This window comes from Anomaloglossus baeobatrachus, chromosome 1 (genome assembly GCF_048569485.1).
Source record: "Anomaloglossus baeobatrachus isolate aAnoBae1 chromosome 1, aAnoBae1.hap1, whole genome shotgun sequence".
In the NCBI taxonomy this organism is placed as follows: domain Eukaryota; kingdom Metazoa; phylum Chordata; class Amphibia; order Anura; family Aromobatidae; genus Anomaloglossus; species Anomaloglossus baeobatrachus.
In genome coordinates, this window is record NC_134353.1 from 56,254,215 (window position 1) to 56,281,862 (window position 27,648).

Here is a 27,648-nt window from a genome sequence, read left to right on the forward strand (position 1 = left end):
TGGCTCTTGTTTAAATAAGATGTCAAACTTGTTTAGAGTCACTGAAGGTTTGAGCACAATTCTGCATAACCTGTGATAAATTTACTAGCGGCTCCTCGGTAGAGAGCTGAGGAGGCATGTTCCATGGTCCATGGGTATGTAGAAGAATATGGTGGAGATTAGGGATGAGCGAGCAGTAAAATGCTCGGGTGCTCGATGTTACATACAAAATATGGTGAAGCCCATGTCGATTATTTTCTTTTAAATTCACTAAAAAAATTAATTAAAAAAATAAATTAAAAAAAAGCCAAAACACATAACCCTATCCCTAGGGTTAAAGGTGAAAAAAAAATGTGTGGGCTCCCGTTGCATTTTCTATTGCTAGCTAAGAGTAACGCAAGCAGCTACTGGCTGCTAATGCCCACTGCTTTGTGTTACCTTCACTGGCAATGAAAAATCCAGGCAAACCCTTTTTTAATTTTTTTGCCAAAAAACTGAAATAAAAAAAAAAATGACGTTGGCTTCGCCATGTTTTTGTATGCTAGCCAGGTACAGCAGGCAGGTATGGGCTACCCCCAATCCCAAGTTGCCTATTTGTACCCGGCTGGGAACCAAAAATATAGGGAAGCCCTTTTTTTAATTCTTTCATGAATTTCATTAAATAATTAAAAAAAAAAACGACGTGGGCTTCGCCCAATTTTTGTGTCCGGCCAGGTACAACTAGTCAGCTGCGGACTGGAATCCACAGCGCAGGGTGGCCCAAGGTTTCTGGCCCCGCCGCTGTGAATTTCAGTCCACAGCCACCTCAGAAAATGGTGCTTTCATAGAAGCGCCATCTTCTGGCGCTCTATCCAACTCTTCCAGCGGAAACCGAACAACAGGTCACAAAATAACAATATCTTTATTAGTTATCAATTAAAAAAGCATATATTAAATTTTTAATTTATTTTTAAAAAACACAACCATTGGCTGGAAAAAGAAGGGCATCACACTTCAGGTAACCCGCAAACCACACGGTATGCAAGAAAAGGGGGGAGGTGTAAAGATATAAATAAGGGTTAAAGTGCAAATTTAATAAATCATTAGACAACAAGGGGAGATAAAGTGTCACGTGCTAAGAAGGGGTAACCATACATTAAAATAAAATACATAAACCTAATTGCTGCCATAATATGCAGCAGTGGTGATAACACAAAAAAATATATTACCCAAGTATGTATATAACATGCACCAAACATAATTATAAATAGTATGTGGCTATAATATAATATATACTAACCAAATAAGGTTGCAGGTATATAGTATAAGAGGAAGCTGCTCTACAATACAATTGGTATACATGATGATAAATAGTCGTATAGAGCCAGTAATAGATACAAATGAAATACAAATAAATTTACCAGAGTATAGATGGAGCACAAATCCAGGTGTGTGACGCCCACCCCGACGCGCACACGTTTCGGTGCCGTCTTCTTCCTATGCTCCTTAATAAAGATATTGTTATTTTGTGACCTGTTGTTCGGTTTTTCTTCTTTGGTTTTGTTATGATTTATTCCGAATGGTCCTATTGGTTCTATATACCCCCACACCCATGATTATGATTGTATTTTAATTTACAGTTTTTACTTATCCTGTGGGTGTTGGTATGGGTTCTCTTCTCTAACAAATTGGTGATTATTGATTAACTGTTCTAGCGGCCCTGGTGCCTGGTGGCACGCTGGGTAATAAGGGGTTAATACTAGTTTTGTTTTACCAGCTGGTATTAAGCCCGAAATTTTTAATGTCAGGCCAAGTTTGACCTGGCCATTAAGAATCTCCAATAAAGTGTTAAAAAAAGACACCACACAGAGACAAAATACTTATTAGAAATAAATAAACAGACACACATAGGGACCCCATCTTTATTACTCGCTCTCATCCCTCCATGATCCTGGTCTTCTGTCTTCTTTCTTTTATTATTTTCAACTGATGCAGCTCTACTACAGTGGGGAAAAAGATATTTAGTCAGCCACCAGTTGTGTAAGTTCTCCCACTTAAAAATATGAGAGAGGCCTATAATTCACATCGTAGGTGACCACAACTATGACAGATAAAATGAGAAAACAAATCCAGAAAATCACCTTGTTTGATTTGGCAAGATTTTTTTTGCAAATTATGGTGGAAAATAAGTAATTGTTCAATAACAAAAGTTCATCTCAATATTTTGTTATCTATCCTTTGATGGCAATAACAGAGGTCAAACATTTTCTGTAAAGGGTGCTTTACACGCTGCGACATCGCTAACGATATATAGCGTTGGGGTCACGGTGTTTATGACGCACATCCGGCGTAGTTAGCAAAATCGCAGCGTGTGACAGCCAGGAGCGACGATCAACGATCGCATAAACGGCAAAAATCGTTGATCGTTGACACGTTGCTCCTTTTTATAATATCGTTGGTGGTGCATGTCGCTGGTTGTTCGTCGTTCCTGCAGCACCACACATCACTATGTGTGACACCGCAGGAACGACGAACATCATCCTACCTGCGTCCATTGGAAAAGAAGGAAGGAAGGAGGTGGGTGGCATGTTCCGGCCGCTCATCTCCTCTCCTCCTCTTCTATTGGACGATCGTTTTGTGATGCCACAGTGACGTCGCTGTGATACCGAACACACCTCCACCTTGAAGGAGGGATTGTTCGGCAGCAACAGCGACGTCGCTGAACAGGTATGTGCGTGTGACGCTGCCGCAGCGATATTGTTCGCTACGGCAGCGATCACCACATGTCGCACGAACGACGGGGGTGGGTGCTATCGCTCGCAACAACGCTAGCAATGGCTAGCGATGTCGTAGCGTGTAAAGCACCCTTTAGTCTTCATAAGGTTGGCACACACTGTTGGTGGTATTTTGGCCCATTCCTCCATGCAGATCTCCTCTAGAGCAGTGATGTTTTGGGCCTGTCGCTGGGCAACACGGACTTTCAACTCCCTACAAAGGTTTTCTATGGGATTGAGATCTGGAGACTGGCTAGGCCACCCCAGGACTTTCATATGCTTCTTACAAAGCCACTCCTTTGTTGCCCTGGCGGTGTGCTTGGGATCATTATCATGCTGAAAGACGAAGCCACGTTTCATCTTCAATGCCCTTGCTGATCAAAAAAGGTTTGCACTCCAAATCTCATGATACATGGCACCATTCATTCTTTCATGTACATGGATCAGTTGTCCTGGTCCCGTTGCAGAAAAACAGCCCCAAAGCATGATATTGCATGATATTGCATGAATTTGCAAATAAAATCTTACCAAATCAGACGCGGTGATTTTCTGGATTTGTTTTGTCATTTTGTCTCTCATAGTTGTGGTCGCCTATGATGTCAATTACAGGCCTACCTCATCTTTTTAAGTGGGAGAACTTGCACAATTGGTGGTTGACTAAATGCTTTTTTTCCCACTGTAACTTTACTGTGTAGTGGTGCAGTAGAAATCCTTCCAACATGGAGGCTGTCAGTTCCTCTTCCTCTTTCAACTGCCATCTCCCAACTGACTAAATTTTTAGCTCCTCAGTTGCATGTGACTCATACAGCTGCAATCATTGGCTGGCTGCATAAAGGAAGCTTTACCCTCTGAGTATTTCCTGCCAGCAGGTCTCACAATATGTTATGGCATAGCGTATATGTGCTGCCCCAGCAGCGGATCGAACCGCTCGGATCCGGAGGTAGTGTCCGTTCGTGGCTCAAGGGTCTCCGGACCCGGGGGCTTAGGGGCCACACTCTGAAGTAAAAGGGGGGATATTTACAGGGGAGTTATAGTTTGTGACGCCACCCGTGGTGTGCGGTAACTGGGAGTACCGCCACTGCTGTTGGGAGTACCCGGGGTGATGGAGTGGGGCAGCAAGGTCTTGTTGCCCTCCACGGGTAAGGATAGGCCCCGGGACTCTGGATGGTGCTACTGGGTGCCGTGAAGGGGAAATCACTCAGGTGCTCACTCAGCCAATAAGCAGATGTTGACAACCGGGTAAACCAAGTCTCTGACTGCCGCTGCCTCTCAAAGGGGAGCTCGTCCCGTCCCCTGCAGTGCTGCCTGATGATCCGTGACCTGCCTCCTGTCACAAAGTTTAAATTCACTATAGTGTCCCAGTAGTCTGGAACTTGCTGGGCCCCGCTCCACACTGTGGCTAGGTGTGGGATCCTGCTCTCAGGGCTCACGCTAGGGATTTTAGTGGGCTGCTTGTATGGAAGGCCCTATCCCCCTCATTGCGCTAGTGCCCCGATTCTGGAGCTAGTGGGAACAGTCCATAAAGGGTCCGTTCTGTGCAGGTTAATTACCGGGTTGCTTGAAGCTTCTCCCCGACCTAGGGTCCATGTACCCCGCCGTGCCTTTGGTCCCAGACCGGTGATAGGACCAGGCTGCTGACCGTCCTCTTTGACAGGTCCAGGCACCTAGCCTCAATCCCCTGCGACCAGGGGTCCGACTCCTCTAGGTCCAGACCACCGTCTGCAACCTAGTCAGCTTCTCCTGAGAGCCACTACACCCAGCCTCCTCAGAGCTCCTCACTTTTCAGGAGCTACTACTGTTCTAACTTGCCACCTCCCACCTCCCTGCCTGACCCCTAGATGGGCGACCCTATTCCGCTCAAGCAGCCCGCTGGTGTGTCTGGTGGGTGTGGTGCAGGGTGTATCTAGAATTTGGTTTGCTGTTGGAGACAGTACTGCAGGATAGAGACCCAGAACAATGAGGGATTCGAATACTGCACTAAAGAGAAAGAGCGTGCAGTACCCTGTGACGACCTGATAGTCCAGGGGCGTCACATATACACAGAAGTCACAGGATTTGTATGGAACACAGTATGCTACTGGTATGCCATGGAGAGAGCCACTTTGAAGGCTACCACACTAGCACTTGATGCAACTGTATCATCAATATGTTGATGCCATAACAGTTCAAAGCGTCCCTCTCCCAGAGATCCAGGGCACTCAGCCAGAAGTTTGGTTTATTTGCGCTGACCTAATCCATCAGTGCTAGTGATGCGCTGCTACGTTCTTTTTTCTTTTAGTCTTGAAATGTTACCCCCAGAGAAATTTGCACATGTGCCATCTCCTATGTAACGTAACTTCTGCCAGGCATGTGAGGAAAGAGAGTGCAAATCTAGCGCTAACGGTAAGTGCCCACGATCAGGACTCGTTGCGTCCGGTACTGTCACGCTCCCCGGCTCCCCTGCTAGGCTTACCGGCTCCCCTGCCACGCTTCCCCGCTCTCAGGTCGCGCTCCGTCGCTCCCGTGCCAGGCTTCCCGGTCCCCCGCTCCACAGCCTTCCTGCTCCATCGCCTGCGGTCCCCAGGCAGCCCGGTCCCCACTCCCGGCGCCCGTCGGCAACTCGGCCCCAGCCCGGCTCTCCTGCCTCCTGTGCACCGCTCCCTGCTCTGGCTTCTGGCACCCGGGCCTCGCGCATGCGCATTAGGGCGTGCGCGCGGTCATTGACCCTCTCTTAAAGGGCCAGTGTCCTCCAACAGGATATTGAAGGATCAGGTACTGGGTATATAGGGGGATCCTTTCCAAGTGGGCGGGGCCTGTTCTTCGTGTTTTGCTAAGCTAGGAGTCAGGTCTCCTTGTGTCTTGCGGTATACTTACCTATCTCTCTCCTAGAGCCGCTCCTGCCTCGCCATCCGGTCCTGACGATTCCCGAACCCCGAACGGTGACTGTCCGCCATCCCGTCAGTCCATACCATCTCTGATCCCTGTGGTGACCCGTCTTCTCGCTCCGTCGGTTCCGGACTCTGCCTGACAACATCTCGGCCTCCGAACCTGAGCTCCGTCACCCGGACTACCTTCGGTGACTCCGTGGTCCCAGGGACTTCTACACTCCACTCCTTTGAACGGACTGTCCTGCTACCTGTAGTGCTCCGGCTACCGGACCCCTTGCCTTCAGTGAGGTGTTCGGCCCAGTGGATCCACCTCCTGGGTCTGCCCGTCCGCCCGGCCCTAACAGGTACGCGGCAGGCAGACCTGTGGGGCCATGAGTCTCCTCCGCAGGAGAACTCAGCTACTTGTGCCTGCGATCCAGGCTCGGGCAGTTGCGGTCTCTCTCTTCTATTCTGCCTTCTGAGAACGCTTGCAACTCCGCAGAAACGAATTGACATGCTCGGAAAGCCGCACCGCAGGTCAGTTCTCGCTGTGGGCAGTACACGTACAGTGGGCATGGGGTTTCTAGAAATCCCATCCACTGAGCTTGTACAGTACGTCGCAGCGTTTTGGATGCAGTTGAAACATGCTGTATCCAAACCGCTGTAAGACTGATCGTAGGCACGCACCCTAAATGGGACCGGCAGAGCAGTGAACCCTGGCACCAGCCGATAACCGAATATCCCAATTCGGTAGCTTCTGTAATGCTGCCACCAGGGGGAGCCAGAGCTCTGCAGCAGACGACACTACACAGAGCAATGAGAACCAGAAAGGAAATGCACAGTGTTCTCATGCACTGCCTAATCAGCACAGCTGAGAGGCAGAACTGCAGGGTTTGTGAGGAATAGTCAGGCAGGCTGGGTCAAACACCGTACGGGCAGAAGCAGGACCGGAGGAGCGAGCAGAAGCGAAGTCAAAGTCAGGCTAAGGTCAGTACCGGAGGAAGCAACCGAGTGGGGAATAGGAGGGGGGACACAGGACAGAAGGGACGACCAGGGTACAGAACACAGACAAGGGCACGGGGGCACAGGAACAGACAGATCAGGATATCACTCACAGGACCAGCAATCACAGGCAAAGCAGAGCTAAGCTTATAGCCGGCGCTGGTTCACTGGAAGTGTCAGCTTTTAAGGCATCCAGGGTCCGGAAGTGAGGCCCGAGAGAAGGCTCCGCCCCCTAGCCATGTGGATAAGGAGGCGAATCATGACAGCTTCCAATTGAGTCAGTGCGGCCAACTAGTGAAGGACGGGTGGGTGTCGGAGACCTCCTAGGTCCCTAAAAGGTGTCTTGCACCCTTGCTATAGTCCAGCTCTAAATTATACAACCTCAAAATGGAGTTCAACCTTCACAGCCCCCAATTTATTTATTTTTTTACATAACCGTCTATTGATGGTTACAGCCTTTCCTAGGATTCCAATGTCTTGAAGATAAGTCTCATTGCTTAGTGCACCTTTCAGTGCGGGATTTAAGATACGAATCTCTCTCGGTTTCTTACAGATTCTCATACTTCTTCAGAGGCTCAAAGCGATATCAATTCTTTAGCCCTATTCATTTTTCCATCCATTCCCGTGGAAGGAATGAGAGCGCTTATCAACGCCGATAAAGAGGAAAGTTTGAGACTGAAACTGATCGCATAAATCTCCCAGTGCAAGTATTCAGCAGAGGCACTGAGCCATCCTGCCAGATAACGGCCGTGTTTCTGACTCTCTTACTCTTGTGTTTATATCATAAAGGATAGAAACTTGGCCCAGAAGGCCAGAAACACGATCTGTAAAATAATTTCTGAGCTGAGTCAAACAGATAGCTCTCTTGTGTTGATAGTGGCATAGAATTCGGGCCAAAAAACTATTAGCAAGCAAATTCCCCCGGCCATGCTGTGTCTATTACCTATATTGCTGAGACTTTGTACTTGTTTCAAAGCTGCCAGTCCAACTGGATTGAATTAAGCCCGGCATGGTATTTGTTCCACTTTGTGTTCACAGCTAGACTGTGATGAGTTTACTGGCCAGGAGACGCTGGGGGGAAGCTGAAGACGAATTTGGCATTGCGGTAAATTTTTAAAAATAGAATTTAAAGAGTAAATTGAATAAAATTCATATCAAGAATTGCAAAGGTCCAATATACCAGTAAAAAATGTTTCACCAGTTACTAGGGCTGCCATCAGGGCATAATAACCATGACTAGTGTATGGGGCCCGGTGAAGAGGGGGGCCCGGGGTAATTACTTAGCCTTACTAAGCCCTGGGCCTGGCCGACCCCCCTCTTCACCAGACCCCAGTCGCAGCCGCAGCAGAGGGGCCCGGCTATGTCGCTTCGGCCACTACACGGGCTAATTTGCATGTGAAGGGGCGGCACATGCAAATTAGCCATGTGGTAGAGGCAAGTTCAGTGGAGCAAAGCAGGGCGCTGGCACGTCTTCCCACAGCCCAGCGTGCTACAGCATGATGAGGTCACCCACTATGCGACCTCATCACACTGCTGAAGGTAACAGAGCTGCGGAGGTGTCGAGGATGCGGCAGCCAGCAGGGAAAGGTAAGCGCTCCATGAGCTGAAGACAGGAGTGTGACGATCACAGACTCCAGCCCCTGCCTTGCTTCAGCTGGATGTGAGTCGGAGAGCGCACATCCAGCTGAAATGCATTACGGCTCAGAGAGGATGCCCTGCGACATGGTAGTTAGGAAGGGTAAGTAAAATGTTTTGGTATTTTTTGTTTTTGCAGCACACAAATATACCAGGAAAGGGGCATATATACCAGGAAGGGGACATGTATACCAGGAAGGAGACATTTATTCCAGGAAGGAGACATTTATACCAGAATGTGCCCAGAAGGGGATATATATTCCAGTAGGGGCCCAGGATGGGACATATATACCAGGATGGGGACAAACAAACCAGGATGGGGACATATATACCAAGAACGGCCCAGGAAGGGGACATAAATACCAGGAAGGGCCCATGATGGGACATATATACTAGGATGGGGACATATACTACATATCAGGAGGATATTATACAGAGAGGCAGTATGTTTGTGGGGGGATAGCATACAGAGGGGTAGTGTGTGGGGGCGAAATACAGAGGAGCAGTGTATGTGGAAGAATACTATAAAGAAGGGCAGCTTGTGTGGGGTTATAGTATACAGATGGGCAGCATATGGGATATTATACAGAGGGGCATTGTGTGTGGGGAGAATTTATACAGAGAGGCAGTGTGTGTGGGGGGATATACAGAAGGGCAGTGTGTGGGAGAGATATTATACAGGCAGAGTGTGTGGTGGGATAGTATACACACATGCAGTTTCCATTCTTTTCTTTTCCCTGATTTTTCTTCCTTTTTCTCTTTCTCCCTTATCACTTTCTACTACTTCTGTTTTCTATTCAACTCTTCTGAAAACCGCATTGCATGCACTTACCGATGTGACCGTCTGGTGAGATGGATTTCCAAATGTTAACATGTGCATGTAATTAAGGTGGGTGTGTGTTACACCTTATAGGAAACCGACATTCTTTCCTTTCCAGAACATGATTAAGACTATGTGTCGAAACGCGTAGTTCTGAGGGGTTCTTTCTCTATGTCCCCTATACTCTTCTAGCTGACCGCTTTGTACACCTTCTATTTTTTAACAGATTTGTCAAATAAATGAAAAAAAATTTTAATTGCACTTGAGGACTGCGCTGGATTTTCTTTCATCATTTATGAGACTGCCAGCCTAACCTTCCGTGCGCGGATCCAGACATACAGCGGACCACAGCAACTCGGTGAGCTGAATTTTCACTTATCTATTATGAAGAGAGGTGGTGTAGCAGGTGTATTATGAAGAGGGGCAGTGTGGGAGAAATATTATGGAGAAGGGTAGGATGCTATTAAGGAAAGGGGTAGTGTAGGGAGGTGTATTATAGAGAGGGACAGGGTGTATTATTAATTTTCTGAGGGAAATACTTCAAGGGTGCTAACACTTTTGTCCATGACTGTGTGTATGTATATACATATAAAACACAGTATATATATAAAAGTTTTTTCAAAAGTGGCGGTGGGACTGTGGAAGGTTTGAAGGGTGGAGGCGGAGCTAAGGTGGAGCCTAGGCAGAGTCTCAAGATGGCCAGAAAATTTTGCCAGTATGGGGCCCTGAAATTCCTAGTGGTGGCCCTACCGGTTACCAGACATGTAACGTGATGCTCTTGGGTACCAATAGAAATTTGGTAAAAGGGCTCCCCACCTATATAGTGTCTGCTTTGCCACCTCCTCAACTTCTCCAGAGTTCGGATGAAAGTGCTACCTCTGCACCATTTGTCTTTATCTAGGACCGTGTAAGGCTACTTAAGTAAGAGCATCCACTTAGGGATACCTAAAGGCTAGTGTGACGCCCTGGACCCCAGGGGTCACAGGTAATAACATCTACCACATACACACACACCCCCATCCCCTGTGAGGTCACACACATGTCACCCGAAAGGGAGACCTGATGCCTCCCTCAGGGCTAGTAGAGCACACCAGGTGGGCGGAGTCAGGCATAAAGACACGCCCACCGAGAAGACTACTGGCCTGGAGCAGGAAGTTCAAGGGAGAGAGAGTTAGAACAGTTTTGGAGTTGACAGTGAGTGGTAGAGGAGCAGCTGTCAGGGACCCGGGTAGGAGCCTGGGCCCCCTTAGAGAACGTCAGGCAGGCAAACGGTGGTGGCCGTCTGCAGGAGTACCGCTACAGCAACCGGCGGAACCATATGGACCGGGCCTGGGTTGGAGCCTTCCCGGTCCCCAACCGGGGAGTCAACCGTGTACCGGAGCACCAACAGGAGGGTACTCAGACCCCGTCCTAGCTTAGAAGCCACTGAGTATAGGCAAATTGACTGATTGCTGACCGGACCTCACGGGTTCATCCACACCCAAAGTCCCGAAAGAAGGCAAAAGCCCACCGAGACCGGGTGAGCGCCACCGCCAAGGGCCAAACACCAGACGGGCCAGTGCCTGCGGGCAACCGAGGGCTCCTTCAGCAGCTCAATGCCAGGGAGCGGGCTACCACTGCTTAGGCAGGGGGGCCGAAACACAAACATCCAGAAGTGCACGGGAAAAGGGGCCACCATCAACCCCACAGGGGACATCAGCAGCCGGCCGCGGGGACCGACCACTTCCGAACTTTGGTTTACCAGTGACTCTGAGTGTGAATCAATCATGAGTACACCAGTGCCATCCGGGCAGGGGCGGACTGGCCCACCAGGAGGTCGGGAGAACCCCCGGTGGGCCCCTGCTATTGATGGCCACGCCATTGCCGATATGATTAGTGACAAGCCCATTCCCTCTGCAGCGGCAAGCAGGGAGAGCGATCTCCAGCTCTGCCTGCTATCACTGTCAGTGCCGCTCTGACTCATCTGCGCAGCGACACTGCAGGAGGAAGCAGTCTCAGAGCGATGACTGCTTCCTTCCACAGGTGCTGGCATCGCGCTGCGGAGGACGGACCCGGCGTCGCCCCAGGCCAGGCTGCAGGAGCAGCAGCACGTGAGTATAGAAGGCGGGGGCCCAGGGGAGCGAGCAGGGGCCCCTGGGGGGGTGCGGGGGCCCGGGGGAGGGGGGTGTGAGGGCCCAGGTGAGCGAGCAGGGGCCCCTGGGGGGGTGCGGGGGCCCGGGGGAGGGAGGGTGAGGGCCCAGGGGAGCGAGCAGGGGCCCTGGGGGGGGTGGGGGGGTGCGCGGGGGGCCAAGGGGGGGGGGGCGCAGGGGCCAAGGGGGGGTGAGGGGGCCCGGGGGGGCTCTTTAACTTACCAGTCACCTGCCTGGGGCCAGCTCCAGCCGCCTCCACCATCCCATCCAGGGGCGTAACGATCGCGGAGCCCGGTGTCAGCAGGGGGCAGAGGGGCCCCTGACCTGGAGAGGCCACCAGGCATTTCTGAGCTGCGGCAGAGCAGATGGAATCCATCCTTCCAGGACCTGCGATGATGTCATCCCCATGTGACTGTGTGGGAGGAGACACAGGAGGCCGGCAGAAAGCAAAGATACTGATTCCTGAAGATTTGGACAGATGACTGGTAATGAGAAAAGAGGGGACATAAGAGGGAGGGGGTGCAGGGTGAGTGGCATATGAGGGCTGCAGACTGTGACAGAAGGATGTGAAGGGGTGCAGAGTGTTTGAGAGGGGTAAGTTGGGGTACAGGCTGTGTGAGATATGTGGGTCAGGGTGTGTGACATATGGGGGTGTAGTGTGTGTGACATGAGGTTGCAGTCTGTATGGGGGTGCAGGCTGTATGGGGAGCAGTGTGTGTGATATATGGGGGTGTAGTGTGTGTGTGTGTGTGTGTGTGTGTGTGTGTGTGTATGTGTGTGTGATATGGGGGGGTGCAGGTTGTATGAGGGGCAGGGTGTGTGACATATGGGGGTGTAGTGTGTGTGATATGGGGGGGTGCAGGCTGTATGGGAAGCAGGGTGTGTGACATATTGGGGTGCAGGCTGTATGCGGAGCAGGGTGTGTGACATGGGGGTGTAGTGTGTGTGATATGGGGGGTGCAGGCTGTATTGGAAGCAGGGTGTGTGACATATGGGGGTGTAGTGTGTGTGATATGGGGGGTGCAGGGTGTGTGACATATGGGTGTGTGTGTGTGACATGGGGGTTGCAGGCTGTATGGGGAGCAGTGTGTGTGATATATGGGGGTGTAGTGTGTGATATGGGGTGTGCAGGCTGTATGGGAAGCAGGGTGTGTGACATATGGGGGTGTAGTGTGTGTGTGTGTGATATGGGGGGATGCAGGGTGTGTAACATATGGGGGTGTAGTGTGTGTGTGTGTGACATGGGGGTGCAGGCTGTATGGGGAGCAGTGTGTGTAATATATGGGGGTGTAGTGTGTGTGTGTGTGTGTGTGTGTGTGTATGTGATATGGGGGCTGCAGGCTGTATGGGAAGCAGGGTGTGTGACATGTGGGGGTGTAGTAAGGGTGTGATATGGGGGGTGCAGGGTGTGTGACATATGGGGGTGTAGTGTATGTGATATGGGGGGTGCAGGCTGTATGGGAAGCAGGGTGTGTGACATATGGGGGTGTAGTGTGTGTGTGATATGGGGGTGCAGGGTGTGTGACATATGGGGGTGTAGTGTATGTGATATGGGGGGTGCAGGCTGTATGGGAAGCAGGGTGTGTGACATATGGGGATGTAGTGTGTGTGATATGGGGGGTGCAGGCTGTATGGGGAGCAGGGTGTGTGACATATGGGGGTGTAGTGTGTGTGATATGGGGGGTGCAGGCTGTATGGGAAGCAGGGTGTGTGACATATGGGGGTGTAGTGTGTGTGATATGGGGGGTGCAGGCTGTATGGGAAGCAGGGTGTGTGACATATGGGGGTGTAGTGTGTGTGTGATATGGGGGGGTGCAGGCTGTATGGGGAGCAGGGTGTGTGACATATGGGGGTGTAGTGTGGGTGTGATATGGGGGGTGTAGGCTGTATGGGGAGCAGGGTGTGTGACATATGAGGGTGTAGTGTGGGTGTGATATGGGGGGTGCAGGCTGTATGGGAAGCAGGGTGTGTGACATATGGGGGTGTAGTGTGTGTGTGATATGGGGGGTGCAGGCTGTATGGGGAGCAGGGTGTGTGACATATGGGGGTGTAGTGTGTGTGATATGGGGGGTGCAGGCTGTATGGGAAGCAGGGTGTGTGACATATGGGGGTGTAGTGTGGGTGTGATATGGGGGGTGCAGGCTGTATGGGAAGCAGGGTGTGTGACATATGGGGGTGTAGTGTGTGTGATATGGGGGGTGCAGGGTGTGTGACATATAGGGGTGTAGTGTGTGTGATATGGGGGGGTGCAGGCTGTATGGGGAGCAGGGTGTGTGACATATGGGGGTGTAGTGTGGGTGTGATATGGAGGGTGCAGGCTGTATGGGAAGCAGGGTGTGTGACATATGGGGGTGTAGTGTGTGTGATATGGGGGGTGCAGGGTGTGTGACATATGGGGGTGTAGTGTGTGTGATATGGGGGGGTGCAGGCTGTATGGGGAGCAGGGTGTGTGACATATGGGGGTGTAGTGTGGGTGTGATATGGGGGGTGCAGGCTGTATGGGAAGCAGGGTGTGTGACATATGGGGGTGTAGTGTGTGTGATATGGGGGGTGCAGGGTGTGTGACATATGGGGGTGTAGTGTGTGTGATATGGGGGGGTGCAGGCTGTATGGGGTGTAGTGTGTGTGATCACGTAGAGCTGATGGTTGCCATGGTAGCACGGAGTCATGTGATGACTCCTGTAGCTATCATGAGTCAGTTCCTCTTACACCTGACAGACCACCAGAGGAAAGCAGCATTTATGCAGATCAGAGCAATGCAGCAGGGGGACTAGTAATATATATATATATATATATGTTAAAAAAAAGTTTGAAAAAAATTAAAAACCTAAAAGTTTAAATCATCTCTCAATTCACTCCATTAAAAATTATTTTTAATTTATTTATATTTAATTTATTTTTTTAAGCAGTGAGTAAACAGTGGCTAGAGGTCTATGGGGGTGCTGTCACGCTCCCCGGGTCCTTGGCTTCCCTCCCCGGGTCCCCTGCTCCGCTCCCCGGGTCCTCAGCCCCGCTCCCCGGCTCACCTGCCACGCTCCCCGCTCTCCAGCCTCCGGTCCCCGTCCTTCCCAGGCCCCCTGGTCCCCGATCGCGGCGCCCGACGGCTTCCCAGGCCCTGGCCGGCTCCCCTGCGTCCTCTTCTCAGCCTCCTTCCCTGGCTTCTGGCACCCGGGCTGCGCGCATGCGCATTAGGGCGCGCGCGCGGTCACTGACCCTTTCTTAAAGGGCCAGCGTCCATTAACAGGTAATGAGGCTAATCAGGTACAGGGTATAAAGGGGTGTATTGTCCAAGGGGGCGGGGCCTGATCTTCGTGTTCCCTAAGCTAGGAGTCAGGTCTCCTGGTGTTCCAGTGCATGTACTCACCTATCTCTCTTTGTAGAGCCGTGCTTGCCTCGCCATCCAGTCTGCCGTATCCTGAACCCCGAACGCTGTCCTTCTGCCATCCTGACAGTCCGCACCATCTCGGATCCCTGCGGTGACCCGTCATCTTGCTCCCAAGGTTCCGGACCCCGCCTGACATCATCTCGGCTTCCGAACCTGAGCTGCGTCACCCGGACTACCACCCATAACTCCGTAGTCCCAGGGACTTCTCCGCTATTCCCGTGTGCAAGGACTGTTCTGCTGTTTCTAGTGTTCCAGCTGCCGGACTCTTTCCTACCATCTAGGAGTTCGGTCCAGTGGATCCACCTCCTGGGCCTGCCCGTACACCTGGCCGTGACAGTAAGATCAGGCCATGGATCCCGCTGCAGCACTAGCGGCCTTGCAAGAGGAACTCCAACGCCAGCGTGAAGTCCAGACCCGCATGCTGAACTTCATGACTTCCGTGGACACCCGCCTGACCATGCTACAAGCGGCAGTCACGTCTACAACATCCCAAGCCGCCACTAGTCAAGCCACGTCCCCCGCTCCTGTGGCCGCTTCTTCGGATGCTTCCAGACTGCGTTTGGCCTCACCACCCCGGTACGCCGGAGATCCCAAGACTTGCAGGGGGTTTATAAACCAATGCTCCCTCCACTTCACGCAGCTGCCACATCTGTTTGCCTCCGACCAAGCCAAGGTCGCCTTCATCATGTCTCACCTGGAGGGCGAGGCACTGGCATGGATGAACCCGTTGTGGGAGAAGGAGGACCCTATGACCAAGGATCTTCAAGAGTTCCTGCAGGCCTTCCGCAGCACCTTTGACGAGCCGGGACGCGCCTCTGCGTCTGCTTCATCCCTCCTCCGCTTACGTCAAGGAACACTGACGGTGGGCCAATACGCCATCCGTTTCCGCACGTTGGCTTCTGAACTCGGGTGGAATAATGAGGCCCTAACAGCCGCCTTCTGGGAAGGACTCTCGAGTCGCATCAAAGATGAGTTGGCGGGTCGTGACGTGCCCTCCACCCTAGATGCCCTGATTGCCCTAGCAACTCGAGTGGACATTCGTTTTCAGGAGCGCTCCAAAGAGCTGTCTCGGGAGAGACGTCCGGTACGACATTCCCCTCCTCCACAGAAGCCCTCCGTATCGCAGTCAGCAACAGCTGGGATTCCCGTCCACGAGCCCATGCAGATCGACCGAGTACGGCAATCTGAACAACGTCGAGCAGAGCGGCTCGCCAAGGGCCTCTGCTTTTACTGCGGAGAGGACACTCACCTCCTACGCTCCTGTCCGGAAAGGCCGGGAAACTCCAAAGCCTAGGGTTGGTAGGAGAGGCCACCCTAGGTGCTGGGACTCTCTCAGACCCGGTTATGTGGACTGTGCAAGTGTCAACGGGAGAGACGCGCTTCACGGCTGAGGCATACCTCGACTCTGGAGCAGCAGGCAATTTCATCCAGCAGGCCACGGTGGACAAGTACCAGCTGCCTGTTACTCTACTCGAGAAGCCCCTAGTGATTGCCTCTGTGGATGGGAGACCCCTCTCTGATACCATCTCCTGGGTCACCAGACCGGTCGAACTGCGTATCGGTGCCCTGCACACCGAGAACATCACTCTCTACGTCCTTCCACACATGTCCCACCAGATCCTGCTGGGACTTCCCTGGTTGCGGACACACGAACCATCAGTCAGCTGGGGTACTGGCGAAATCACCCGATGGGGTTCTGCTTGTCATGAGAAGTGTCTGAAGTCCATACAACCTATCCGACGACCTCCGGTTCCAGAGAACCTACCGGAACTGCCCTCGGCCTATTGGTCCTTCGCAGACGTTTTTGACAAGAAGGAGTCTGAGGTACTTCCGCCACACCGTCCCTACGATTGTGCCATCGACCTGCTCCCAGGAACAACACCACCTCGAGGACGGATATATCCGTTGTCTCCGGCCGAAACCAGGGCCATGTCTACCTACATCACAGAGAGCCTGGCAAAAGGATTCATCCGGAGATCCTCCTCTCCTGCGGGAGCAGGCTTCTTCTTCGTGAAGAAGAAAGAGGGTGACCTACGCCCATGCATCGACTACCGGGGTCTAAATCAGATCACCGTCAAAAACAAGTACCCTCTGCCGCTCATCCCCGAATTGTTCGACCGGCTCAGAGGAGCCCGTGTGTTCACCAAGCTGGATCTTCGGGGTGCCTACAACCTAGTTCGTATCCGCTCTGGGGACGAATGGAAGACCGCGTTTAATACTCGCGATGGGCACTATGAATACTGCGTGATGCCCTTCGGCCTGTGTAACGCACCAGCAGTCTTCCAAGAATTGGTGAACGACATATTCCGGGACCTCCTCTACGTCTGTGTCGTAGTTTATCTGGATGACATCCTTATCTTCTCTCCGGACCTCCAGACCCATAGAGAGAACGTACAGCTGGTTCTGCAAAGACTGAGGGAGAATCGTCTTTACGCCAAATATGAGAAGTGCGTCTTTGAGCAGTCTTCTCTCCCTTTCCTGGGATACATCATCTCGGGCACTGGACTGCAGATGGATCCAAAGAAGGTCTCCTCCATACTCAACTGGCCTCCTCCTTCTGGACTGAAGGCAATCCAACGGTTCCTGGGATTCGCCAACTACTACCGCCAGTTTATCCCTCACTTCTCTGCCCTGACTGCTCCTCTCTCCGCTTTGACCAAAAAGGAGGCTAATCCAAAGGACTGGTCACCTGCGGCCGACGCCGCGTTTTGCTCCCTGAAGCGAGCATTTGCCTCCGCTCCTGTACTCCACCGTCCGGAGTTAAACCGCCAGTTCACCTTGGAAGTGGATGCCTCCTCCTCGGGGGCTGGAGCAGTGCTCATGCAGAAATCCTCCTCCGGCAAGATGGTGACTTGCGGTTTCTTCTCCAAGAGCTTCTCAGCGCCGGAACGTAATTACACCATCGGTGACCGAGAACTATTGGCGGTCAAACTGGCTCTGGAGGAGTGGCGCTACCTCCTGGAAGGAGCAGTGTACCCCGTGATTATCTACACGGACCACAAGAACCTGGAATACCTGCGGTCCGCTCAGCGACTGAACCCACGGCAAGCCAGGTGGTCCTTATTCTTTGCCAGGTTTGACTTCCAGCTCCATTTCAGACCCGCGGACAAGAATGTACGCGCTGATGCCTTGTCTAGGTCTTTCGTGCCCATGGAGCAGGAGGAAGAGACTACCCAACCTATCATCCCTCCTAGCAAGATTATTCCGGTGGCCCCTGTCACTCTGGCCCAGATACCGCCCGGGAAGACCTATGTCTCTGAGACCGACAGGCAAAAAGTGTTACACTGGGGTCATGCCTCCAAAACAGCCGGTCATGCAGGCCAGAAGAGAACATGGGGTGCGATTGTACGCCATTACTGGTGGCCATCCCTTCGCACGGACGTCGCTGCTTATGTCTCTGCCTGCTCCTCTTGTGCCAGGAACAAGACGCCCAAACACCTGCCTTATGGCCGTCTTCTGCCTCTGCCTATACCCTCAGTTCCGTGGCAACACATAGCGATGGATTTTATTACGGACTTGCCATTATCCTCCGGACACACAGTCATATGGGTCGTGGTGGACCGGTTCTCCAAAATGGCTCACTTCGTCCCTATGGCCGGACTGCCCTCTGCTCAGGAACTCGCGGAAGCCTATATACATCACATCTTCCGCTTGCATGGCTTTCCATCCCACATCGTGTCCGACAGAGGAACTCAGTTCACCTCCCGCTTCTGGAGGGCGCTCTGCAAGCATCTGGGAGTGACTCTGGACTTTTCTTCTGCTTACCATCCTCAGTCTAATGGCCAAGTGGAGAGGGTCAATCAAATCTTGACATCCTTCTTACGTCACTATGTCAACGCCCATCACGACGACTGGTCCACGCTTCTGCCTTGGGCTGAATTCTCACATAACCACCATATCAGTGAGTCGTCCTCCAAATCTCCCTTCCATGTCGTTTACGGACTTCAGCCCTCCGTTCCATTGCCTATATCCCCTTCTTCGGATGTCCCTGCGGCTGATACTGTAGCCCGTGACTTCGCTACCATTTGGGACTCTGTCAAGGCGTCCCTTGGACGCGCTTCCCAGCGGATGAAGAAACACGCTGACAAGAGGCGTCTGGACCCTCCGTGTTTTTCTCCTGGTGACCTGGTCTGGCTTGCTTCCCAGTACATCCGATTGAAGATACCTTCCTACAAGCTGGGTCCTCGCTACATCGGGCCGTTTAAGGTCCTCAGCAAGATCAATGAGGTCTCCTACAAGCTACAGCTCCCGGCCACGATGAGGATTCCCAACTCTTTCCACGTCTCCCTGCTCAAGCCGGTCGTCCTTGGTCCCTTCTCCGCTGCTGCCTGTCCGGCTCCTCCACCTATTGCCGATGACGACATCTATGCGGTAAGGGATATCGTGGCCATGAAGACCGTTCGAGGTCGTCAGTTCTTCCTGGTGGACTGGGAGGGGTATGGTCCTGAGGATAGGTCCTGGGAGCCCAGGGAGAACGTGGGCACTCCTCTGATCCGTGCCTTCATGTCCCGGTTGCGGGGAGGGGGGCGTGGGGGGGGGGGGGTACTGTCACGCTCCCCGGGTCCTTGGCTTCCCTCCCCGGGTCCTCTGCTCCGCTCCCCGGGTCCTCAGCCCCGCTCCCCGGCTCACCTGCCACGCTCCCCGCTCTCCAGCCTCCGGTCCCCGTCCTTCCCAGGCCCCCTGGTCCCCGATCGCGGCGCCCGACGGCTTCCCAGGCCCTGGCCGGCTCCCCTGCGTCCTCTTCTCAGCCTCCTTCCCTGGCTTCTGGCACCCGGGCTGCGCGCATGCGCATTAGGGCGCGCGCGCGGTCACTGACCCTTTCTTAAAGGGCCAGCGTCCATTAACAGGTAATGAGGCTAATCAGGTACAGGGTATAAAGGGGTGTATTGTCCAAGGGGGCGGGGCCTGATCTTCGTGTTCCCTAAGCTAGGAGTCAGGTCTCCTGGTGTTCCAGTGCATGTACTCACCTATCTCTCTTTGTAGAGCCGTGCTTGCCTCGCCATCTAGTCTGCCGTATCCTGAACCCCGAACGCTGTCCTTCTGCCATCCTGACAGTCCGCACCATCTCGGATCCCTGCGGTGACCCGTCATCTTGCTCCCAAGGTTCCGGACCCCGCCTGACATCATCTCGGCTTCCGAACCTGAGCTGCGTCACCCGGACTACCACCCATAACTCCGTAGTCCCAGGGACTTCTCCGCTATTCCCGTGTGCAAGGACTGTTCTGCTGTTTCTAGTGTTCCAGCTGCCGGACTCTTTCCTACCATCTAGGAGTTCGGTCCAGTGGATCCACCTCCTGGGCCTGCCCGTACACCTGGCCGTGACAGGTGCATTATACTATATTGAGGATTATGGAGTGTGCATTTATATTGAGGATTATGGAGTGTGTATTATACTATATTGAGGATTATGGAGTGTGTATTATACTATATTGAGGATTATGGAGTGTGTATTATACTATATTGAGGATTATGGAGTGTGCATTTATATTGAGGATTATGGAGTGTGCATTTATATGGAGGATTATGGAGTGTGCATTTATATGGAGGATTATGGAGTGTGCATTTATATGGAGGATTATGGAGTGTGCATTTATATGGAGGATTATGGAGTGTGCATTATACTATATTGAGGATTATGGGGTTTGCCTTGTATGGAGGACTATGGGATGTGCATTATCTTAAATCGAGGACTGTGGGATGTGTATTATATTATATGGAGGACTATGCTCTACATTATATAATATGGAGGACTATGTGACGTGTATTACAATACATGGAGGACTATGGGAGGTGCATTATAATATATGAAGGGTTATGTGCGACCCATTATACTATATGGAAGGCTATGTGGGGGTCATTATAGTATTTGGATAACTATATACGAGGGGGACAAAGATAAAGCACTGCATGGGAACGTTTTGTGCTGAGGAAAAGAGGCTCTTTCCCTCAGCACCCAGCTTTCCCATGCTCTGATATCATGGGAAAGCTGGGTGCCGAGGGAAAGATGTATAGCAGAGCATGGGAAAGCTGCTGATAGAGAGATTTCAGATCATGGGAAACCTGGGTGCTGAGGGAAAGAGCCAAGTGTCAGCGACACTATCCCATACCCCGAGTGTCATGTACGTGTGGGGGGGGCCAGGTCAAAACTTTGCACAGGGGCCCATCAAACTCTAGTTATGCCACTGATCCCATCTGTCCTGCTGCTGGGGGCCTGTAGTGCAGCTGCCCCCATCCCCAGTATGGTGCCCTCAGGCAGCTCCCATGCCACAGGGCATCACAGGCCTGAGTACAGAACTTGTACGATCACTATCACTGAAGTTTTTGCAGTTGCCGGACCTTTAGTGACATCACATGTGTCATGTGACTCACCAAAGGTCCTAGCGTTGCAATGCGGTAGTCCCAAGGCCTGCACCAACCGCGCTGGTATCAGTTTTCAGGTGCACAATACATTTGTACAGTGCGGCCGGTGACAGGAGGGAGAGCAGCGCTGGTACCGCGACGTACCGTCATCACCGGGGCTGCAGAGGAGCGCGCCTCAGTCCTGCACCGACATCATCATCACCGGGGCCGCAGCTACAGGGATGAAGAGCAGGACGCGCAGGCACAGGTAAGCGCTCCAGAGGAGCCGAAGATGTACTTTTATATGAGGGGCTGCGGGTGGGGGAGGAGCAGTGTTATTTTACAAGGGGCATTAAGAAGCAGTGGGGGACTTTATGGAGCATATTATGGGTCAGTTGGGGACATAATAGGGCAGTGGGGGACATAATAGGGCAGTGGGGGACATAATAGGGCAGTGGGGGACATAATAGGGGAGTGGGGGACATAATAGGGCAATGGGGGACATAATAGAGCAGTGGGGGACATAATAGGGCAGTGGGGGACATTATAGTGCAGAGGGGACATAATAGGGCAGTGGGGGGACATTATAGGGCAGTGGGGACATTATAGGGCAATGGGAAACATTATAGGGCAGTGGGGACATTATAGGGCAGTGGGGGATATTATAGAGCAGTGGGGAACACTATAAGGCAGTGGGGGACACTATAAGGCAGTGGGGGACATAATAGGGCAGTGGGGGACATAATAGGGCAGTGGGGGATATAATAGGGCAGTGGGGGACACTATAGAGTAGTGGGGAACATATTATTAGTTTATGGTGGCACTTGGGGCATAATTACTGTAGGGGCAAATTAGGGGACATTATTACTGATGAAATATAAGTTAATTTTGAGGATACTGTCTCCAATAGGGGAACAAGAGTCTGACGTGGTGTAGAAATTGGGGAAATAGAGAGGAATGTGCTCTGGGAGTGATCGGCTATAGGTGACTTATTTTCTGTAGAGTCATGTCATGGCAGGAAGAAGTGATGACGGTCAGCACCGGATGAAGAGAAAAAGCGATGATGAATAAAGTCAGCTAGAGACGTCACTGGTAAGTCAGTGTGTTACATGAACACACACTATACACTATACTGTACACTGTATACAGAGCTCCTGTGTATAATGTTACTGGTGAGCACTGTATTACCTATACACTATATACAGAGCTCATGTGTATAATGTTACTGGTGAGCACTGTATTACCTATACACTATATACAGAGCTCATGTGTATAATGTTACTGGTGAGCACTGTATTACCTATACACTATATACAGAGCTCATGTGCATTATGGCACTGATGATACTATTAGTGTTATTAGCATTGTAGTTTTTATTCATGATCATTATTGTAGTATTATATGTCCCTGTGTGGTAGTAATATGTCGTCTGGTCATGTACTGATATTTGTCTCGTGTGTGGTATTATTTGGTCATTATGTGGTGTGGTCATAGTGTCACCTTATTTCTCCCTTTTATGTGGTTGTATTCGGTCACTATGTGGTCTGATTATGGTGTGGCGGTATTACTTTCTTGTATGTAGTTATAGTCGGTCATTATGTGGTGTGGTTATAGTGTTGCGGTATTTCTCCCTTGTATGTGGTAATATTCGGTTACTGTGTGGTCTAATTATGATGTGGTGGTTTTACTCTCTGGTATGTGGTTGCTTTTGATCACTATGTGTTGGTAGTATGTTATCTGGTCATAGTGTTGCGGTATTTCTCCCTTGTATGTGGTATTGTTCGGTCACTTTGTGGTCTGGTCACGGTGTGGTGGTATTTCTCACTTGTATGTGGATGTATTTGGTCACTGTTTGGTGGTAATATGTGGTCTGGTCACTGTGTGGCGGTATTTATCCCTTGTATGTGTTTGTATTCGGTCACTATGTGGTGGTAATATGTTGTCTTGTCACGGTGTGGCGGTATTTCCCCCTTGTATATGGTATTATTGGTTTTGGTATAGTGGATTGTGTTGTGTATGGAGGTCACATTTTCTCTCTATAAGGGGGAGATTATTTCCAGTAGAAATTAAATACTTAAACATTTAACCCCTCCCTGTCCTGTGACTATTACACTGCAGTAAATATGCACTTAGAGGTTCTCCAGTGAAAACCGGTTATCACCTTTACTAAGGCCACGTGCACACACTGAGTATTCAGTGAGTTTTTCTACCTCAGTATTTGAAACCAAAACCAGGAGCAGTAAAATCAGAGAAAAAGTGTAATAGAAACACGGGCACCACTTCTGTATTTATCACCCACTCCTGGATTTGGCTACAAATACTGATGTAAGACACTGACCAAATACTGAACGTGTGAACGTGGCCTAAGGATAAGTGATAACTTATTCATCTGTGTGGACCGATTGCTGGGACCTGCACCGATCGTGCAACTTTTATCCCCCATTACACTGGAGCTCGTGTCCGACTCGACCCCTGATCCATTCATTCCCTCAGTGGCTGCGAGCGCTGGGCTTGTTTTTATCTGGCTGCTCCACAGAGGATGAATGGAGCTGCGGTCACACACCCCACCCCACAGAGGATGAATGGAGCTGCGGTCACACACCCCACCCCACAGAGGATGAATGGAGCTGCGGTCACACACCCCAAACCACAGAGGATGAATAAAGCTGCGGTCACACATCCCACCCCACAGAGGATGAATGAAGCTGCGGTCACACATCCCACCTGCCGCTGCAAAAAGTTCCCCAATCTTCCGATCGGTGCGGTTTCCACTGGTCTGGTTCCACCGATCAATAAGTTATCACCAACCTAACCTGTGATAACTTGTTTTCACCAAAGACCCCATTACTGCAAACGACTATAATTGTACATCCCAGTTATGGTGCACAATATAGATGTGCAGGAGCCGCCTGTGCTTTACAGTCAAAGCAACACAATAATGGTGATAACGCTAATGGGTGTTTATACTTAGCTGTAGGGTGGGCCCCTGGAGTCAATTCCCCTGGTGGGCCCCAGACACCCCAGCTCGCCCCTGCATCCGGGCACGACTCTACACCGCGGCACGGCGCCCTGCACCCCGACAACAACATCATCCCTTGCAGTCCCCCACTGGGGCCCCGGAACACACCGCCCCTACCCACGGAGGGGATAACATCTCAGCTGCGGCCGCAACACGGATCCCGGACGAGCCTGCTATCACCTCAGCCGCAGCGGTGGTGCATCTCCCCGTCACCACGACCGGTGGGTGGCGTCACGACCCGTTACACAACCACCACCCCCCACCGCCTTCCCTTAACAAGAGCGACGTGGCCCCAGGTCCGGAGGCGCTTGTGCCACCGAGAACCCGAGCCCGGACCTCGAGCGGCTCGGCCCGAGCAAGTGGAGGAAGCGGCCGGGCCCCTCTCAGGACGGTACACTAGTTGTTACCTTGCTCGACTTCAGGGCTGGACCATACTACCTTCTCTTATGGCCTCCGCATTCTACTGTAGTCCATGACGATTTTACAAGTTGCCCAGCCAATTCCAGTAAAATTCACCTATTGTACGGATAGATCATTAATTGTTAAGTTCTGGACAACCCCTTTATGTATAGGTATGCAGCTCCCCTGTTGCTCCTTGGGGGAGGGGTGATAATCATCACTTCATGGAGACTCTATTGGTCTATAGTCACAGTCACTGGTGGATACAGACAGAAGAGGTCCCCTGTGCAAAAACAATATATGGGCCCTTTGTAGCGCTGGAGTTTTTCATAATGCACAATTGAACCTGCTTATGAGGTGGCAATAGGTCCCCTTACTTCTTGGGCCCCCAGGTGGCACCAAAATGTCTGCCCATGCCTATGGATATTTACCCATTTATTAAACTTCATTCATGTAAGCTGGCATAAAGCACACACAGCCTACTGTACCATATATACAGACATTAGGTGTCTCCAAAACGTCCTCCACTCGAAAAGTTTTGAAGAATTAAAAAAAAGTAAATATAACAAAACATTAATCATAAAAAAGCAAATTATTTCTCTTCTAAAAACTTACTTTAATGAAACATCCCCTTTAAATAAAACCCATAAACTCTATAGGGGCCTCCTGGAATAGTTCTCCAACCACCCACATCTGGGACAGATGATGCAGGTCACAGGCAGAAAACTCCCACCAAAAATAGCCGTCTTCATTCCACACGAATAAAATATCCACAAGTTACAGAACAGTGGATAAAATATCATTATTTTTTTTTCTCCCAGCTATGAAATATAGATCCTGTAGGATTTGATATGTCAGTGTCGATTTAAGGATACAGAGCTGGAATGGACATGGGACCTTAGTAGATGCTTTCGTACAGTCCAAACACATGGTCGTAATCAAGTCTTCCCGACGTGGAGACCTGTGCCAACTCCAATCTCACCTTTCTTGAAATACAAAAGAATTTGCTATTTCCATGTTACTTATGACGGCCCCGGAGGGGTAAGGAAAAATTAATTTAACAAGTCATGTATTAAGGGTGTATTATCTGCTTGTTGTCAGGAAATGATGGAAGTTCACTGAATGCAAGCAGAGATCCTGAAAAGATATAGAGAATATATACATGAATTATATCACTACCGATAAGTCAAAACTATCAATACAGTCTAACTTTTTTAAAGTGCAAACTAAAGCGTGCTTTACACGCTGCGATCTCATTAGCGAGATCGCAAGCGATCGTACCCGCCCCCGTTGGTTGTGCAACACGGGCAAATCGCCGCTCACTTACCCCCGTCACACGGACTTACCTGTCCTGCAACGTCACACGGCAGCCGTCCAATAGAAGCAGAGGGGCGGAGATGAGCGGGACGTAAACATCCCACCCACCTCCTTCCTTCCGCATAGCCGGTAGAGGCAGGTAAGGAGATGTTCCTCGCTCCTGCGGTGTCACACATAAGTGGGCTTTACACGGTGCGATCTCGCTAGCGAGATCGCAAGCGATCGTACCCGCCCCCGTCGGTTGTGCGACACGGGCAAATCGCTGCCCGTAGCGCACAACATCGCTTACTCCCGTCACACGGACTTACCTGTCTTGCGACGTCGCTCTGGCCGGTGAACCGCCTCCTTTCTAAGGGGGCGGGTCGTGCGGCGTCACAGAGCGACGTCACATGACAGGCGGCCAATAGAAGCGGAGGGGCGGAGATGAGCGTGGCGTAAACATCCCGCCCAACCCCTTTCTTCCGCTTTGGCGGTGCAGGCAGATAAGGAGATGTTCCTCGCTCCTGCGGTGTCATACACAGCGATGTGTGCTGCCGCAGGAACGACGAAAAACATCGCTAACATGCAGAGAACGATTTTTTGTTTCAGGACGACCTCTCCGCGGCAAACGTTTTTGCCCGCTTTTGCAATTGTTTTAGGTCGCACATACGAGTAAGTGTCACACACTGCGATATCGTTAATGACGCCGGATGTGCGTCACTAACGACGTGACCCCGACGATAAATCATTAACGATATCGCAGCATGTAAAGCCTGCTGTAGCAATGTGTGCTGCCGCAGGAACGACGAACAACATCGCTAATTAGAAGAAAGCGTTTTTTTTTGTTTTAGGACGACCTCTCCGCTGCAAACGATTTTTGCCATTTTTGCGATCGTTTTAGGTCGCACATAAGTGTCACACGCTGCGATATCGTTAATGACGCCGGAGTTGCATCACAAACAACAAGACCCCGACGATAAATCATTAACGATATTGTAGCGTGTAAAGCCCGCTTTAGACTAAATGGTCCTGGGCAAGGTAATCATTTTGCCCTCTCTAACAGGATGGAGGACATTATACGAGGAAGGGGCTCCTTTCCTGGTATAATGTCCGTCATCCTGGTGTAATGTCCTCCACAATGGTATAATGTCATTTATCCTGGGCACCTTCCAGTAATAATAATCCTATTCTGCGGCTCATCTCCTGCTAATGTAAAAAAAGATAAAGAATCTTGTCACCTTCCCCCCGTTTTCACGAGTGGCATCCTCTTCTATAGACAGTGTAGGAGCCAACAGCAGAATTCATCATGCAAGCGACGGGCATCGCATGACGTCTCTGCTATGCACCGCCTGTGACTAGCACGCCAACATCAGCTGCTGGGCTCTTGATTGCACGGCAGCGTGTATTGCAGTGCAGCGACCCAGGGGACCTCTGCACTGCAATATACTTCAGCTGAATGTGCATTTTTGGACATATATTCAGCTGAATAACTACTGCTGATGGTGGACCCCTCTACTACCATGACCATTAGGCTCTAAATCTAACCCTACTATCAACAATAGCTTTTAACCCTAGTTCTAACTATAGCCCAAGCTAGTCTTAGAAAAAAAAACATTTTAAATGTAAAGTATATTGTAACATTAGCAGATTTTTCTGTTTGCTGAGGACTCTTTTTACAATTTTGTACAGCTCCCCCTTCTCACAAAATTACAAGTGAGAGAAAAGACAATGGAAGAGAACAGTGCAGCCCTTGTCATTTCAGGTGCTGCCTACGGAGAGCGCTGCAGTCGAAGAAACGCTCATTAGTAAAATTCTGTCGGCCGAAACCACTATGTATATGTAGCGCACCTGAGGCTTCGGCTGCCACAGGGTAATGCATCTAATTTAGGGCGCAGTATCCATCCCGGGTATGAGGAGGTTAATCTCTGGTATGTCCCACTTTCACCACACAGAGAATGAGTCAGCAGTTTCCTGCATAACACAGACAGAAGGTGTTCTCCACTAATTAGGCTGAAGGTGATCACCATAACAATGGGACTTTCCCCA